Genomic DNA, 19,892 nt, shown 5'->3' on the forward strand with positions numbered 1-19,892 from the left:
CTGTAGAAGGAAAGTGCAACTATGAAGAAGATATACCCTCTGGCGTCAACAAGTGCTCAGTAGAGTTTGGGAGACAGATACAAAGATTCCTGCAGGTGGGTAGCAGGCCAAATTAGGTCAGCCTTCAGCAGAGAGGTCTAGACAGAGGAATGCAGAAGCCCAGAGGAAAGAGAGAGGATGCCTAGCAGAGTGCTTCTGGCAAGCTTCAGGCAAGTGACCACCCCACTGCATGTGATGTGTGTAGGGAAAGTGACTGAATATAGAGGACAGTCCTATTCCATCTATCAATTCCTAGAATGGTCCATGGAGGCAGGATTTGGCACTCTTAACCTTTTGTAGCCCACAAAGGGTTTGGAAGTGGAAAAACCGGTGGCAATGCCAGGCTTTTTAGAGGCTCTTGTGAATACAGTTCCATTGTCCATGAGGACGCTAGTGGTAAGTGACTTCATGTCCTCCTTGGAAACTGGGATGCCAATCTCTTTCTGGGCAAAATTGTCTTATGTATCCTGAAGATAACCCAAGTTTTCCTTGGAAAAAATTGGAAAAAATCACTTTAATTGATATTTACTTTCCTTTTTATCACTCTGAGTCCTCAAAACATTGCCTAATAATTCTGTTTCCAAAAGAGCATCGACATGCCATACAGTGCATGATCTTTGTCCAAGGCAAAGATCAAATGGTACTGCTGTCTGGAAAATTTACAAGCATGTTTGTCAGCAAATGCTACCCATTCATTATCGTTCTTAGGAGGGCATCACTGGCAATGAGTGTAGTTTTTTTTTTTTTTCATGACTGTGTAAATACACTCCCTCCGCTGGGGCGGGCTTTGTGCCTGTACTTCTTCCACGGACTGCCTCTATTACACCAGCTCAGAACCCAAGCAGCTGGATTGCCCTGGACTGCAGGTTTCCAATGGCTGCCACAATTTTGACTGGCTTTCCTCTGTTGTGTGTGTGTCTCCTGCTGACATCTGGCTTTGCTGAGGCAGGCAAGCTGCTGGTAGTACCCATGGATGGGAGCCACTGGTTTACCATGCGTTTGGTTGTGGAGCAACTCATCCAAAGAGGGCATGAGTTGGTTTTAATCATACCAGAGGTGAGTTGGCAACTGGGAAAATCCTCCAATTTTACGGTGAAGACTTATTCCACAACTTACAATCTGGAGGAGTTGAATCAGATGTTCAAGAATTTCTCTTATTCTCAGTGGAAAACTCAGCAGCAAAGCTCACTTTTTTTGGTCTTAAGTCCATTAAAAGACAGTCTTGAACACCTTTTTTTACATTGTAAGAATTTGTTTAGTGATCCAAAATTAGTAGAATACATAAAGGAGAGTTCTTTTGATGCAGTGTTTCTGGATCCTTTTGATGTGTGTGGCTTAATTGTAGCCAAGTATTTTTCACTCCCATCTGTGGTCTTCACCAGGGGATTATTTTGCCATTTTTTTGAGGAAAGCACACAATGCCCCAGTCCCCTTTCTTATGTTCCTAGACCTTTCTCCATGTTGTCAGATGCCATGAGTTTCAGAGAGAGAGTGAGGAATCACATCTTCCACCTGGAGGAACATTTATTTTGCCACTATTTTTTAAAAACTCCTTTAGAAGTTGCATCTGAGATTCTCCAAACAGCTGTCACGCCTTATGATCTCTATAGCCATACGTCAATTTGGTTGTTAAGAGCTGACTTTGTTTTGGACTATCCCAAACCTGTGATGCCCAACATGGTCTTCATTGGAGGCATCAACTGCCAGGAGGGAAAGACATTGCCAAAGGTAAGTTACCTCTTCTTTTGTGTAGTAAGAATAATCTGGCTTTGGACATTAGAAAAAAAATAAGATTCCCACTGAACTCCAGATTTGACATTTACACTCCTGAACCCCAGATTTGACATTTGCATTTGGAGATTTTTTTTCCTGGTTGAAAGAATTCTTTTGTGCCAATTCATTGATTCATGCATTAGCAAGTCTTATAAAGCTGCCCTCTTTGACATGTATTTGTATACAATTGATATAATTGTATATAATTTCTAGGGTGCATTTTGTAGTACTATCCTTTGGCAACTACTGAAAAACACACTAAGAATTGAAATTTCAGTTTTTTAAAAAGAGATCTAATGTCATAGATTTTGCCATACAGGAATAATCCTTTTTTTTTTTTTTAAAGATTTTATTTATTTATTTTTATTTATTTATTTATTTATTTATTTATTTATTTATTTATTTATTTATGAGAGACAGAGAGAGTGAGAGGCAGAGACATAGGCAGAGGGAGAAACAGGTTCAGTGCAGGGAGTCCAATATTGGACTCGATCCTGAGACTCTGTGATCAGGCCCTGAGCCAAAGGCAGATAGTCAACTGCTGAGTACCCAGTTGTCCCATATAGGAATAATCGTATTGCCTTATAGAATTGCCCTTAGATATTTTGTATGGTATTTCTCCCATTTTTCTGAAATTATTTTATGTATATGCATATATTTAATGTAAATTGTCACACCTATTTTATTAAAATAAAATCTATAATGGATTGTACCTATTGTTCTTTACCTTGGTTTCTTCACTAACTAATAAATTATGAACATCTTTACAGTCAATCCATAAAAATCTGTTGCATCCCTTTTTTAAAAGATTTAATTTATTCATTTGAGACAGAGAGAGAGAGAGAGAGCACAAGGAGGGGGACAGCAGAGGGAAAAATAGAAGCAGTCTCCTTGCTGAGCAGGGATCCCAATGCAGGCCTACATCTCAGGACCCCGGGATCATGACTTGAGCCCAAGGCAGAGAGTTAACTGACTGAGACACCCAGGTGCCCCTGTTGCATTCTTTTTAATAGTTACATAAAATTCTTTACTTTGGATACACCATGGTTCATTCAACTCATCCATACCGATAGATTTTTAATCTTTTTCCCCACTGTGTCCTTTATAAGCAAGACTATACTACACATTTTTAAATAATTTGTTTGCATTCTCACATTTCAACAGTCTTGCTGTTCTGTCTGTATAGGCTGCATATCCTTAGGAGTAGGGGTTGTTGGGCCAAATGGTACACCCATATTATCTTATAACCAATTCAACAAATTGCTTTCAAAAGATTGAACAATCTGACACTTTGGTCAACAGTACATGAGAGCTCTAGTTTTTCCATATCCTCTCCAGCTTCAAATGTTGTCAGACTTCTAAAACTCTTTTAACCAAAAAAAAAAAAACAAACAAAAAAACAAAAAAAAAAAAGAAGAAGAAAGAAAGAAAAGAAAAAAATATTCTACATAGATAAATTGGCCATTTGATTTCATCTTTTGGGAATTATGTATTCACCTTCTTTAGTCCTTTTTCTAGGGCCATTTGTCTTTTTTAGAGAAATGAGTGTAAGTCTTTTGAGTAGTAGGACTACTAATATTAACACTTTTTATGTACTGCAAATATTTTTTGACTATTCTTTATCTTCTGTCATATAGAGTTTTCATTTTTGGTTGGCGAAACTTGTTACCGTTTTTCCTGGTGATTTCTGGATTTCACCTTGTTTAGGTCTTTCCAAGCCTGAGATATATAAACACTTTTTCCATACTATGTCTTAGTATTTTTAATTCCTCCAGGGTTAATACATTTTTTACAGTGAAGAATTTATATGGTACAAGGATCCAACATCATGTAATGAAGAAACCATTCTTTATCTGTTGAAATGCATCTTTATCATATTTTAAATTTCCAGATTTATTTACTCTTTTGAACTCTATTTGTGAACTCTCAGTTTTGTTCCATCGATTTATTTATTTACTCATGTGCCAGTATCATATTTTTATTGTAGTAGCTCTATAGTCTGTTTTAATATGTCGTAAGGTAATGCTCATACTCACTGTTTTTCTAAATTTTTTGGTGATTCTTGTTTTTGACTCTCCTTCACAAAATTGTGAATTGTTTTATCTAGTTTTAAATAAAATAAAGCAATAGGGTTCTGATTATATGACAAAATGCTTTTATTAAATTGAGAGAGAATGACATCATTTTGCTTGGAACTTTTCCTATTTAGGATTGTAGTATTTCTCTTTATTTATTCAGATCTTACTTTATATGTATCAATAAACTTTTGCATTTTACTTTATATGCCTTTCACTTTTCTTGTAACATTTATTCCTAGGCATATTACTATTTTTGAAACTATTGTGAACAGGGCATTTTTCATTGCTATTTTGAAGTGATTATTAGTAATTAATGTATAGCTTTGGTTTTTGCACATTTATCTTCTATCTAGCCACATTCCTAATTTCTCTTCTTAGTTTCTAAGACTCTTAGGTATACAATATCATCTGCCAGTAATAATCCCTCCCCAAATTCATACATCTTATTTGCCTTATTGGAGCATGTCCTTCAGAAACATTGTTGAACAATTAGTTCAGAACAATTATTCAATAGTTCTTATTGAATAATGTTAAATAGTTGGTCCAGCCAGTTTGATTTGGGGTTCAATCACTGGGATTGACATGGTCTTGAAAAATTCAAGAGTAAGATTTCTGATGAGTACATTGCATCCAAATCCAAATTAAGAACCTGGTGGCATGTTTCAGTTAATTATTTTATTAGAGACTTACTGAAGGCTCAGTAAATTTTGCAAAAGTCATGTTTTCTCATATAGTGGGAACCTGATTTTTCCCTTTGAATTAAGTAGTGGCTAGAAATGGATCATGCCCTCAGTGAATCTGTGTTGTGGGCATGCTGTTTATGTAACTCAGACTACCCACAGCCTGAAGCATATCTGGGAAGGATAGCATTTTGTAAGGGGGCTCTGCTCACCTTGAAATGAGCAGAGCCACCAGAATCTTCACATAGCTGAAGAAACTGCACTCATACTAGGTACACGTGCCCATATATGAAACTTAAGATAATGATGGGTTTATTTAGCATGACTGCAAGTAAATGAGAACCAAGGTATCTGTTGGCTTGTAGGATGTATAGACTTTTATAAAACATGCCAGTGATATCAGGAAATTTGGAGGGGGGGAGATAAGAATAATTAAACTCTTTCCATCATCCTTACATTAAAAGTGAATTTTAGTGTTGTAAGAGGGAACATGTTAGTTTGTGTAAATTAACAATGCTGCCTCAGAGATTGGCAAACCTTTTTAAAGGGCAAATATTTTAGCCTTTGCAGGGTTATATATGATCTCTGTTTAATAACCTTTTTGTTTGTTGCTTTGTTTGTTTATAGTTCTTTAAAATTGTAAGTTCCATTCTTAGCTCATGAGCCATAAAAAAATAGTTTGTTCAGATTTTCCCATCCCTTTGGAGATGGAGTACAAGTTTTCTGGGTTCCCCTAGGGGATGGTCAGTAATAAGATGCTGAGGGAGAAGAGGGATCTAGTAAGAAAAGGTAAGTTTTAGGTATATGGTAATACAACACTCACCCTAAAAAAAGCCACCACTGCTCTCTTTTTTGTCACTCTATTTAATTTGCATTTTCTAGAATTTTGCATAATGGAATTATGCAATATGGACTCTCTTGTTTGACATAGCTTCTTTAGCAAAATTATTTTGAGATTCATCCTTGTTGTTTCATGTGTAGTAGTTCATTCCTATTTATTGTAGAGAAGCATTGTATTTGTGGATAACGCGCACTTTATCCAGTCACATGTTGATAAGTCTTTGTGCTGTTCCCAGTTTTCTGTGGCTCAAATAAAGTGGCTCTGAATATTCGTATCCCATACAAATGGTTTTTGGATGGAAGCATTCTGTGTCCTTTTATATGATGGTCCCTTAGGTGCGGCCATAAGAGGAGACACAGGAGAGGCTCAGGGAAACAAAGTTTATATTACTCACAAGTCCTAGAGAAAGGGGCTGCCACGCAGGGCTACATGGGGAAGCACCAGGGTTGGTCAGGAGGCAGAAGCAGCAGGAGCCAGGACAGGGCCTGGGTCACTGACTTCATTGGTGTTTTCATGGAAAGGCAAGTCAGGGCAGGGCAAATGGCCTAGGACTGGCTAGTGTGAAGAACTCTGGTGGGTTCTAAGCTATAGGGGTGTTCCCTGGTTGCCTGGTCCCTAGGCCTGGGATGATTAAGGCAGAGGAATATTGTCTCCTATGGCTCTGGATTGGTAGTTTGCATCTCAAAGGCTTACAGTGGGCTGGGCTTCTTGGGATCTCTAAGAATCAGGGCTGGGGAAGCATGTGTGTGTGTTGGTGTCTCCCCAGTCAGAAGGTTTTGTAAGATGTCAGAACTTCACCAGAAAATGAAAAGTATCAGCCACTCAGGAAGTGTACTTTCTTTTCTCCGGGGTGAATACCTAGGAATGGGAAGCCTTGGGCTGTATGGCAGGTGTAGGTTTCTAAGAAACTGCTGATCCACTGTAGGGTCTCACCAGCAGCAAATGAGTGCCCAGCCCTTCCAGAGAGTCACTAACAATGGGTGTGGTCTCTCTTTCACATTTCAGCCATTCTAAGATGTGTGCAAATTAAATTGTAGCTATAACTTGACATCTCTATTGAACAATGATGTGAAGCACCTTTCCATGTGCCTGTTTCCCATCTCTATTGTCTTGTGGTGAAATGTCTGTTCAAATCTTTGTGTATATAAATAAATGTTTCCCTATTCATGAGATTCAAGAGTTCTTAATAGATTCAGTACATAAGTTCTTAATCAGGTATATGCTGTACAAATATTCCCTCCCAGTCTGTGGATTCTGTCTTTATTGTCTTCTTTCTTTCTTTCTTTTCTTTCTTTCTTTCTTTCTTTCTTTCTTTCTTTCTTTCTTTCTTTCTTTTTTTCTTTCTTTCTTCTTTCGTTCTTCTTCTTTCTTCTTTCTTTTTCTTTCCCCTCTTTCTCTCTTTCATTCTCTTTCTTTTCTCCTTTTAAAGATTTTATTTCTTTATTTTAGAGAAAGAAAGAGAGAGTGTGTGTGAGTGTGGAGGAGAAGCAGAGGGGGAGGGACAAGCAAAGGGGAGAGGATCTCAAGGAGACTCCCTGCTGAGCATGGTGCTGGTCTTGGGACTCCTCACCACCCTGTTTTCATGATCTGAGCTTATACCACGAGTTGGCTGCTTACCTAAGTGAGCCATTTAGTTGCCCTGGATTCTCCTTTTTAAAAAATAAAATTTTAATTTAGAACAGACTTAGATTTACAGAAATATTGTAAAATGCAGTTGGAAATATTCCCATATACTATGTACCTACCTTCCCTTATAGTTAACAGCTTATTTTACTACAGTGCCTTTGTCACATGAATGAACCAATATGATATGATTAAAGTCTATGTTTTACTCAGATTTCATTGATTTTTACCTAATGTCCTTTTTCATTTCCTGGATCCCATCCAGAATATCATATTATAGTGAGTGTCTCTTCTAAATTGTGATGATTTCTCAGACTTTCCTTGATTTTGATGACATTTGCAGTTCTGAGAATTATTGTTTAGGTATTTTGTGGAATGCCCCCAATTTCAGTTTGTCCTTTTTTTTATTTTTTATTTTTATTTTTATTTATGATAGTCACAGAGAGAGAGAGAGAGAGAGAGAGAGAGAGAGAGAGGCAGAGACATAGGCAGAGGGAGAAGCAGGCTCCATGCACTGGGAGCCCGATGTGGGATTCGATCCCGGGTCTCCAGGATCGTGCCCTGGGCCAAAGGCAGGCGCCAAACCACTGAGCCACCCAGGGATCCCCGGTTTGTCCTTTTTTAAAAAAAATCATGATGAAACCAGACTTCAGCTATTTTGGGAGGAAGACCACAGAGGTGATGTCTTTTCTTGCTTTCTGGCTGATGGATATCTGATTGTTGAAAAGGCTATTGTTTCCTCTACTGAATGGCCTTTGCATCTCCATAAAAGATCAGTTGTACATATATCTATGGATTTATTCTGGACTTTCTAATCTGTTTCAATGATCTGTTTATGAAACACTTGATTACTCTAGCTTTACAAGAAGTCTTGAAATGAAAAGTGTTAGCTTTCTGTCTCAGTCGGTTCAGCTGCTGTCACAGAATACTATAGAGAAGTTCGGAAGTTTGAAGTCCAAGATCAGGTTACTGCCATGGTTGCATTCTGGTGAGAGCCCTTTTCTGGGTTGCAGTCTGGTGACTTCTTGTATACTCACATGACAGAGAGAGAGAGAGAGAGAGAGAGAAAACATGGTCTCTGTTGACCCATAAAAGCACTGATCCCATTCATGGGGGCCCCACTACCTTATCTAAATCCTAATTAACCCCCAAAGCTCCACTTCCTTATACCATCATATCAGTATAGAGTTTCAAATATGAATGTTAGGGAGATATAAGTATACAGTGTATGCCATTTCCAAGTTTTTTAAAGTTATTTTGGTCATTTTAGATCTTTTACAGTCCCATATACATTTTTAAATCAGTTTTCCAATTTCTGCAAAAATGCCTGCTGGGATTTTGGTTGAGATTATATTGTATCTACAGATCAATTTGGGAGAGAATTGTCATCTTAACAACTCTGGATCTCCCAGTTCATGAACATGATTTATCCCTTCAGTTATTTATATTTTCTTTAATTTCTCTCACTAATGTTTTGTGGTTTTCAGGGTACAGTGTTTCACATCTTTTGTCAGAGTTATCCCATAAGTATTTCAAAATTTTGATGCTATTTAAATGGTATTTTGAAATTTTCATTTCTGATTGTTCATTGCTTGTATATAGAAATACAATTGTTTTTTTAGCTCCCTAGAACATTTTATTTATTTACTTTAATTTTTAAATTTTTCTTTAAATTCAATTAATTAATATAGAATATATTATTGGTTTCAGAGGTAGAAATCATTGATTCATCAGTCTTACATAATACCCAGTGCTCATTACATTCTGTGCCCTACTTAATGTCCATCATTCAGATGCCCCATCTCCCACCCCTCTCCTCTCCAGCAACCCTCAGTTTTTTCCCTAGGATTAAAAGTCTTTTATGGTTTGTCTCCCACTCTGATTTCATCCTGTTTTATTTTTTCCTCTCTTTCCCCATGATCCTCTGTTTTGTTTCTTAAATTGCACATATGAGCAAGATGACATATTATTGCCTTTCTCTGATTGAAATATTCCTCATAGCATAATATCCTCTAGTTCCATCCATGACATTGCAAATGGCAGGATTTCATTGTTTTGATGGCCGAGTAGTATTCCATTGTATATATATCCCAAATCTTTATTCATTCATCTCTCGATGGACATCTGGGCTCCTTCCGTAGTTCACCTAATGTGGACAATGTTGCTATAAACATTGGGGTGCAGGTGCCCCTTTGGATCACTACATTTGTATCTTTGGAGTAAATACACCATAGTGCAATTGCCGTGTTGTAGGGTAGCTCTATTTTCAACTTTTTGAGGAACCTCCATACTGTTTTCCAGAATGGCTGTACCAGCTTGCATTCCCACCAACATTGACGAGGGTGCCCCCCTCTCTGCATCCTCACCAACATCTGCTGTTTCCTGACTTGTTAACTTTGTTGAATTGCTGTATGAGTTCTAGCAATGTTGGGGTGGAGTCTTTTGAGTTTTCCACATATAGTATCATGTCATGTGCAGAGTGAGATTTTAACTTATTTGCAGATTCTGATGCCTTCTATTTGTTTTTCTGACTTTTGATGCTAGGACTTCTAGTACTATGCTGAATAGCAGGGGTGAGATTAGACATCTCTGCATATTACTAACCTTAGGGGAAAAGCTCTCAGTTTTTCCCCATTGAGAATGATATTGACTGTGGGCTTTTCATAGATAGCTTTTATGATATTGAGGTATGTTCCCTCTATCCCTACCTGGAGAAGCGTTTTAATCAAGAAAGGATGTTATACTTTCTCAAATGCTTTTTCTGCATCTATTGAAAGGATCATATGGTTCTTCTCCTTTCTTTTATTAATGTAGTGTATCCCATTGATTGGTTTGTGGATGTTGAACCACCTTTGCAGCTCAGGGATAACTCCCACTTGGTTGTGGTGAATAATCCTTTCAATGTACTGTTAGATCCTATTGGCTAGCATTTTGCATTCATGTTCATCAGGGATAATGGTGTGTAATTTTCCTTTTGGGGGAATATTTGTCTGGTTTTAGGATCAAGGTAATGCTGTGCTCCTAGAAAGAGTTTGGAAGTTTTCAATCCGTTTTTTTTTTTTTTTTTTTTTTTTTTTATGTTTTGAAACCGCTTCAGGAGTATAGGTATTAATTCTTCTTTAAATGTTTGGTAGAATTCCCCTGGGAAGCCATCCTGCTGTGGACTCTTGTTTGTTGGGAGGTTTTTGTTTACTGCTTCAATTTCCTTCCTGTTCAGGTTGTCTGTCTCTTCCTGTTTCAGTTTTGGTAGTTTACACATCTCTAGGAATGCATCTATTTCCTTCAGATTGCCTAATTTGTTGGCATACAGTTGTTCATAATATGTTCTTATAATTGTATGTATTTCTTTAGTGTTGGTTGTGATCTACCTTTTTCATTCATATTTTTATTTTTTGGGTCCTTTCTCTTCTTGATATGTCTGGCCAGGGGCTTATCAATCTTATTAATCCTTTTAAAGAGCCAGGCCAGGTCTTAGTGTTGTTGATCTGTTCTACTGTTCTTTTGGTTTCTATTTCATTGATTTCTGCTCTCATCTTAATTTTTGCTCCTCTCCTGCTGGGTTTAGGTTTTATTGGCTTCTCTCATTGGCTGCTCCCATATTAAGGGCCTAAATATTTACAATTGTTAGATCTTCTTGTTGGATAGACCCTTTAATTATGACATAGTGTCCTTCCTCATCTCTTATTACAGTCTTTGGTTTAAATCTTATTTGTTTGATGTAAGGCTTGCCACCCCAGATTTCTTTTGACATCCATTAGCATGATAAATATTTTCCACACCCTCACTTTAAATCTAGATGTATCTCTGGGTCTATAGTGAGTCCCTAGCAGACAGCATATCAATAGCTATTGTTTTTTCTTCAATCTGATCACAGTGTCTTTTGATTGGAGCATTTAGTCTATTTACATTCAGAGTGATTATTGAAAGATATGGGTTTAGTGGCATTGTATTACCTGTAAAGTCACTGTTTCTGTAGATTGTCTCTGTTCCTTTCTGCTGTGTGTTACTATTGTGCTCTCTCTTTGCTTAAAGGGTCCCTTTTAATATTTCTTGTAGGGCTATTTTGGTGATCCAAATTCTTTTAGTTTCTATTTGTCCTGAAAGCTTTTTATCTCTCTTTCTATTTTGAATGACATCCTAGCTGGATAAAGTATGCTTGGCTGCATATTTTTTTTTCATTTATCACCCTGAATATATCGTTCCAGCCCTTTCTGGCCTGCCAGGTCGCTGTGGTTTGGTATGCTGCCAACCTAATGTTTCTATCTTGTAGGATATGGACTTATTCTCCTGAGCTGCATTCAAGATTTTCTCTTTGTCTCTGAGATTTGCAAGTTTCACTGTTATGTGTTGTGGTGTGATCTAATTAATTGATTTTGAAGGGGGTTCTCTGTGCCTGGTGGACTTGAATGCCTCTTTCCTTCCCCGGGTTAGGGTAATTTTCTGCTTTAATTTGCTCCAATATACCTTCTGCACCCCTCCTTTCTCTTATTCTGGGATCCTAATTATTCTAATATTGTTTTCCTTTATGTTATCACTTGTCTCTCGAATTCTCCCCTTGTGATCCAGTATTTGTTTTTCTCTCTTTTTCTCAGCTTCTTTTTTCTCCATCATTTTATCTGCTATATCACTTATTTTTTCTTCTGCCTCATTATCCTAGCCTTCAGAGCCTCCATTTTTTATTGCATTTAATCATCAGATTTTGTGCTCCACTGCTCTAGCACTTCCTGGTAGCCAGCTTATGGAGTCTCCCTCCTCCCAGGGTTTATCTTCTGTTATATTGCCCCAGATTCACATCTCCAGCCTCCTATTTTGCAAAAAGTGGTCACTTTTCTATTTGTAGAGTTGCAGCTATTCTTTTCTTAGATCAGTGGTTGTTGAGTTTGCAGGAGTTCAGGATGATTAATACTATCTAGCTGAATTCCTGGGAGCAGATGAAACTAAGGTCTCCTTCTCATCTGCCTTCTTGGACTTCTCCTGATTGGTTTTTAAATATTTATTTATTTATTTATTTATTTATTTATTTTAGAGAGAGAAATAGAGAACATGAGCAATCAGGGGGAAGGGGGGCAGAAGAAGAAAGAGCATCCTGAAGCAGACTCCCTGCAATGAGCACAGAGCCTGACTTGGGGCTCCATCCCAGGACACTGAGATCAGGACTTGGGCTGAGATCAAGAGCTGATTGTTTAACCAACTGAACCACCCAGATGCCCTGAAATATGATTGATTATTAAGTATTTATCTTGTATTCTGCAACAATGCTAAACTAACTTATTTGTTCTAGGATATTTTGTAGATTACATTGGAATTTCTGCAGAGATGATCACGTTATCTGTGAGTAACGCAGTTAGAGTTTTCTTTCCAAAGTGGAGGCCTTTTATTTTTCTTGACTGATTGGATTGGTTAGAATCTCCAGAACAATAGGAATGGAAGTGGTAGGATGGTCAACCTTGACTTGTATGTGATTAGGAGTAAAGCATTCAGTCATTCATCATTAAGTATTTTGTTAGTTATGGGTTTTCGTAGATACTTTCTATTAGGTAGAGAGCATTCCCTTCTTACCTTGTTTTCTGACAATTTTTATCACTAATGGATGTTGGATTTTGTCAAATACTTTTTCTGTGCCTATGGAGATGATCATATGGTTGTATTTTTCAGTCTATTTTTATGGTGAATTACCTTGAGTGATTCTCTAATGTTAAAAGAGCCTTTTTTGGTGTAAGTCCCACTATCTTTTTGTATATAATTATTATATAGATCTCATATTTTATATACATTATATTATTGAATTTGATTTGCTAAAATTTGGGATAGAATTTTTGCATAATATTTATGAGGGTATTGGTCTATAAATTTTTCTTCCTTTCTTATGATGTCTTTATCTAGTTTTGGTATGTGGCAATGCTGGTCTCAGAGACAAATTCTGTGGTCTCATAGAAAGATTAGGAATTTCTCTATTTTTCTGTTCTCTTGAAATAATATTTGCTCATTTCAGGATGTATACTGGAATAATAAATGGTTTTATTTCTTCCTCCAATATTTGGTAGTTTGTATTAGTGAAGCCACCTGGGCTTGAAGTTTTATTAGTTGGAAAGTTTGAATTCAAACTTAATTCAACTTAAAACATACAAGGTACTTTTATTCAGCTTATGTATTATTTCTCTGTTAAACTCTAGTAGTTTGCATCTTTTGAGGAATTTGTTCATTTCATCTAAGTTGTAGAATATATTGGCATAAACTTGTTCTTGATAGTCTTTCTTATTATCCCTTTAGCATCTGTTGAATCTGTAGTGATGCCACCTTTCTCATTCCTGATATTGGTAATTTTTTTCTTCTTTTTTTCTGATCAGTTTGGTTAGAGCTTTATAAGTTTAGTTCATCTTTTTAATGCACAAATTTTTGGGTTCATTGATTTTTTTCTATTTTTCTTCTATTTTCTACTTTATTGATGTATATTCTAAAGGATCCTCCTCGAAAGGAAGATCATTTGCTACCATATTATTTTTCAGACATTAATCTCAAAGTTCCTCAGTCACCGAGGAAAAAGGTGACTAAACAAATATCTAGTAACCTAGTTCAGTCATCTCCGAAGGAACATGCTGGCTCCTAACAAAGATTATGCCCCCAACTTGACTGTAGAATTCCTCACTAAGACTCAGGGTCTTATCTGACATACACCACTGAGCTCACTGATAAAGGTGTGTAGAAAACTCACATAATGCAATTCAGTCCAATCCAACAAAGGGTCCTTGTGTGCTTTTTCTGTGTGAGACATAGCATGGGTCCTGTGGGAGGAGGGTGCAAATATGAAGAAAATACATCCTCTGGCCTCAATGAGTGCTTGGTAGAGTGTGGGAGACAGATACAAAGATTCCTGAAGGTAGGTAGCAGGCCGAGTGGGGCAGCCATCACAGAGAGGTCTATAGAGGAATGCAGAGAGGAATGCAGAAGCCCAGAGAAAAGAGAGAGAATGCCTAGCAGAGTGCTTTTGGTAAGCATTAGGCAGGTGATCACCCACTGCATGTGATGTGTCTAGGGAAAGTGACTGAATATAGATGACAGTCACATTCCATCAATCAATCCCTAGAATGGTCCATGGAGGCGGGATTTGACAGTCTTAGCATTTTGGAGCCTCAGAGAGTTTGGATATGGAACAAACACGTGGCAATGCGAGGCATCTAAGGGACTCATGTGAATACAGTTCCACTACCCACGAGGAAGGTAGTGGTAGGTGACTTCAGGTCTTTCCTAGGAAACTTGGATGCCAATATCTTTCTGGGCAAAATTGTCTTATGTATCCTGAGAGTAAAAACCAAAATTTCCTTGGAACAAATTGCAAAGATATCACCTTTTTGAAGTTTATTTTTCTTTTGATCGCTCTGAGTCCTCAAAGGCATTGCTTAATAATTCTGTTTCCAAATGAGTTTTGCGTGACATACAGTGCATGATCTTTGTCCAAGGCAAAGATCAAAAGGTATTCTTATTTGGAAAGTGTACAAGTATGTGTGTCAGCAAATGCTACTCATTCATTATTGTTCTTACCAGTGCATTACTGGCAATGAGTGTAATTTCTTTTTTTTACGAATGTGTGGTTACATCCCCTTTCCTGGGACAGGCTTTGTGTCTGTACTTCTTCCCCCAATTCTATCACACCAACTCAGAACCCAAGCAACTGGATTGCCCTGGGCTGCATATTTCCAACGGCTGCCACAATTTTGACCGGCTTTCCTCTGTTGTGTGTGTGTCTCCTGCTGACATCTGCTTTGCTGAGGCAGGCAAGCTGTTGGTAGTACCCATGGATGGGAGCCACTGGTTTACCATGCGTTTGGTTGTGGAGCAACTCATCCAAAGAGGGCATGAGTTGGTTTTAATCATATCAGAGGTGAGTTGGCAACTGGGAAAATCCTCCAATTTTACGGTGAAGACTTATTCCACAACTTACACTATGGAGGAGTTGACTCAGATGTTCAAGACTTTCTCTGATTCTCAATGGAAAAACTCTGCAGCAAAGCTCACTTTTTTTGGTCTTAAGTCCATTAAAAGACAGTCTTCAATACCTTTTTTTGTTGTGCCCAAGATTACGTATCTGAGAAACCACCAAGGAGCCGACACCGATGCAAACACATGAGGGTTTATTTACAAGCTCGAGCTTGGGTCCAAGTATACCCAACACAGCGGAGCAGGGACTTGGACCCTGAGGGGGGTTCCAGCTTAGTTTTATGGGCTGGTCTAGGGGACCTCCAGAAGTAGGGGAGGAATTTCTCAAGTTCTGTTTATATTCTGATATGGGGCTTTCGAGGGCATTAAGCTCTGTTCTTATTCTGATATGGAGCTTTCTAGGGCGTTAAGCTGTAAGCTGTTTTTTCCTGTAACTGAAGCAAGGTAAATGTCAGCTCTTCTTCACAGGGGCCTGAGATGGCTGTACTTGTGCTAACGCTGAATTTAAGGTGGAATGGCCTAATTTTCTTGGCCTCCACATTTCCCCCTCTCAGAGGAACCTAAGGAAGGACCCTATCATGGGTCCAGGCTGCTCTCAGAGTGAGCCAGGGGGAATGATTAAACCACGGTTTGAACCAACCTTGTTGCTCTTCTCGTTCCCATTTACATCTCAGTGAAGAAGCAACCTCCTATGTTTAAGGCAGCACATAACCCCACCCCCACCCCCTCCCCCCGTTGTAAGAAGACTAAGTCTAATCCCCTTCTATTTTGAAGGACAACCTCAGACTAGGGAGTCTTGGAGGTGGGAAAGAGGTGAGAACGGCGCAGTCTTAACTTTAGGGGATTGTCCTTGTCTGGTTGGCTTTTCCAGTCTGGAACAAAGTCCTTGAGAATGGCATGTGGATCAGCTGGTCGGATGTGGGTGTAGCAGACCCAGGGAGTAATCCTGTCGACCTTGAGAGTGGTGGGAGTGGTCAGGATCATGATGTAGAAGTGTTACTATTACTAAGCCTTGCAAGCTCTTCCCTCCCAGTCTCTCTAATCTTTGCAATTTCTTTTTAATGTCCGGAGCAGCCTGGTTAACAAAGGCCATGATAATTGCGGCCTTTGTTTCCGGGGCTTCTGGGCTCATAAGGGTGCACTGCCTAAAAGCCTCCATGACTCTCTCTAAGAAGGCTGCTGGACTGTCGTCCTTGCCCTGTCTCACATCATAGACCTTGGCCAGATGGGTAGGCTTGTGCACGGCAGCCTGGTGACCTGCCAGCAGAGTCTGGTGGTAGAGCCGGAGCCTCTCATTACCTTCAGCCAAGTTGTGGTCCCAGGTGGGGCAGGATAAGGGGAAGACCGCGTTTAAGAGGTCTGGGTTTTGGGTGGGCTGTCTGTCTTCTCCCAGGACAGACTTCTGGGCTTCCACCTGAACTCATTCTCTCTCTTCCGTGGTGAAGAGAACCTACAAGAGCTGTTGGCAGTCCTCCCAAGTAGGCTGGTGGGTAAAGAGAACAGTATCTAAGAGCCCCGTTAGATCTCTCAGATTATCAGAGAACTTTGCACAGACAGTTACGATAGTTAACAAGGACACAGTAACGCAGACAAACGTTCCAGTGCGGCTGCGGAGACAAAGCAAAAAGTAAACTGAAGAGCTGCCAGCCGGCCCTCCTTACAGACGAGGACCCCGTCCTTCTTACAGACGAGGACCCCGTCCCCCTTACAGATGAGGACCTAAGTCCCGCTTATAGATGAGGACCTCCGCCTCTTACAGATGAGGACCCTGTCCTCCTTACAGATGAGGATCCCGTCCTCCCTACAGACGAGGACCTCCGTCCTCCTTACAGACGAGGACCCTGTCCTCCCGGCAGGGTCAAGGGACGTCTCCTCAAGACCCCCGGTTGACAGCCCACCAGTGCGTCCACCTAAGCCAATGTCGACCCAATACAGATTGGAATTCCTACAGGTAAAAGTACAATTTAGAGCTCTCAGAGAATATGCACGCAAAAGGTGGAAAAAGTTGAGTGCGCTCACCATGCATGAAACCCTCCGGATGGGGTCCTGGGGGTCTCTCGGATTCCGGACAAGTCCCCAAATGTTGTGCCCAAGATTACATATCTGAGAAACCACCAAGGAGCCGACACCGATGCAAACACATGAGGGTTTATTAGCAAGCTCGAGCTTGGGTCCAAGTGGAACAGGGACTTGGACCCCGAGGGGGGGTTCCAGCTTAGTTTTATGGGCTGGTCTAGGGGACCTCCAGAAGTGGGGGAGGAATTTCTCAAGTTCTGTTTACATTCTGATATGGGGCTTTCGAGGGCATTAAGCTCTATTCTCATTCTGATATGGAGCTTTCTAGAGCATTAAGCTGTAAGTTGTTTTTTCCTGTAACTGAAGCAAGGTAAATGTCAGCTCTTCTTCGCAGGGGCCTGAGATGGCTGTACTTGTGCTAACGCTGAACTTAAAGTGGAATGGCCTTAATTTTCTCGGCTGCCACATTTTTAACATTGTAAGAATTTGTTTAGTGATACAAATTTTTTTTAAAAAAGATTTTATTTATTTATTCATGAGAGACAGAGAGAGAGAGAGGCGCAGAGACACAGGCAGAGGGAGAAGCAGGCTCCATGCAGGGAGCCGGATGTAGGACTCAATCCCAGGTCTCCAGGATCATGCCCTGGGCTGAAGGCGGCCGTAAACGCTGAGCCACCGGGGCTGCCCTAGTGATACAAATAGAATTCCTAAAGGAGAGTTCTTTTGATGCAGTGTTTCTGGATCCTTTCGATGTGTGTGGCTTAATTGTAGCCAAGTATTTTTCACTCCCATCCGTGGTCTTCACCAGGGGATTATTTTGCCATTTTCTTGAAGAAAGCACACAGTGCCCCAGTCCCCTTTCTTATGTTCCTAGACCTTTCTCCATGTTGTCAGATGCCATGAGTTTCAGAGACAGAGAGAGTGAGGAATCATATCTCCCACTTGGAGGAACATTTATTTTCCCACTATTTTTTTAAAAACTCAAGAAGTTGCATCTGAGATTCTCCAAACAGCTGTCATACCTTATGATCTCTATAGCCTTACGTCAATTTGGTTAAGAACTGACTTTGTTTTGGACTATCCCAAACCTGTGATGCCCAACTTGGTCTTCATTGCAGGCATCAAATGCCAGGAGGGAAATCCATTGTCAAAGGTAATTACCTCTTCGTTTGCATAGTAAGAATAATCTGGCTTTGGGCATTAGGAAAAAAAAAAAGATTCCTACTGAACTCCGGATTTGACATTTACATTTCTTACATTTGGAGATTTTTTCCTGGTTGAAAGAATTCTTTTGTGCCATTTCATTGATTCGTGGATTAGCAAATCTTATAAAGTTGCCCTCTTTGACATGTATATATATACAATTGATATAATTGTATATAATTTTAGGGTGTGTTTTGTAGTACTATCCTTTGGAAACTACTGAAAAACACAGTAAGAAGTGAAATTTCTCTTTTTGAAAATTCTAATGCCATCTCTTTTAGGAAAATGCCCTTAGCAGTTTTGTATGCTACTTTTCTTTTCCCATTTCTGAAATTATATATATATATACATACATACACACATATATCTAATGTAAATTGTCACATCTGTATTATTAATATAAAATATAGTAATTGATTGGACATATTGTTCTTTACCTTGCTTTTTTTTTTTTTTAAAGATTTTATTTTTTTATTCACGTGAGACAGAGAGAGAGAGGCAAAGACCTAGGTAGAGGGAGAAGCAGGCTCCTTGCAGAGAACCTGATGGGAGACTAAATCAGAAACCCCTGAAACATGCCCTGAGCCAAAGGCAGAGGCTCAACCACTGAGCCACTTAGCCATCCCCCTTGCTCTTTTCACTTTCTAATAAATCATTAACATCTTTATAGTCAGCCCATACAAATCTGTCACATTCTTTTTAATAATAAAATTCTTTATTTTGGGTACACTATAGTTCATTCAACTCATCCATACTGATAGATATTTAAGCTTTTCCCACTGTTTCCTTTATAAGCAAGATTGTGCTAAACATTCTTAAATAATTTCTTTGCATGCTCACATTACCACATTCTTTCTCTTCTCTCTGTAGGCAATGTCCTTAGGAGTAGGGCTTGCTGGGCCATATGGTATACTCATATTACCTTTTAATTAATTTGAGAAATTGCTTTCAAAAGATTGAACATTCTGACACTTTGATGAACAGTACATGAGAGCTCTAGTTTTTCCATACCCTCTCCAGCTTTAGATGTCGTCAGACTTTCAAAACTCTTTTAACAAAAAAATTCTACATAGCTGCTTTGATTTTCATACATAGATTGGTCACTTGATTTCATCTTTTGGGAATTATGTATTCACCTCTTTAGTCGTTTGTCTAGAGCCATTTGTCTTTTTATAGCTAATGACTGTAAGTCTCTTGAGTAGTAGGACTATTAATATTAACATTTTTTATGTATTGCAAATATTTTTTGACTACTCTTTATCTTTTGTCATATAGAGTTTTCTTTTTGGTTAGTGAAACTTGTTACCATTTTTCCTAGTGGTTTCTGGATTTCACCTTGTTTAGGTCTTTCCAAGCCTGAGATATATAAACATTTTTTCCATACTATGTTTTAGTATTTTTAATTCTTCCAGTGTTAATATGTTTATTACCGTGAAGAATTTACATGGTATAAAGATCTAACATTATTATTTTTCTAAATGGATAGTCCATTGTCCCAACATCATGTAATAAAGAAATCCATTCTTTATCTGTTGAAATGCATCTTTATCATCTTTTAAATTTCCAGATTTATTTACTTTTTTTTAAAAGATTTTATTTATTTATAGAGACACAGCTAGAGAGAGAAAGGCAGAGACACAGGCAGAGGGAGGAGCAGGCACCACACAGAGAACCCGATGCAGGACTCGATCCCGGGTCTCCAGG

The 19,892-nt window shown here is 38.9% G+C and overlaps 1 pseudogene; it reads left to right on the forward strand.

Moving 5' to 3' along the window:
• Nucleotides 1–1,716: 1,716 nt before the first annotated feature.
• On the forward strand, nt 1,717–18,212 carry LOC140616380 (UDP-glucuronosyltransferase 1A8-like; annotated as a pseudogene).
• The last annotated feature ends 1,680 nt before the right edge of the window (nt 18,213–19,892 follow it).

This window comes from Canis lupus, chromosome 24 (assembly GCF_048164855.1).
Source record: "Canis lupus baileyi chromosome 24, mCanLup2.hap1, whole genome shotgun sequence".
Lineage (NCBI taxonomy): Eukaryota > Metazoa > Chordata > Mammalia > Carnivora > Canidae > Canis > Canis lupus.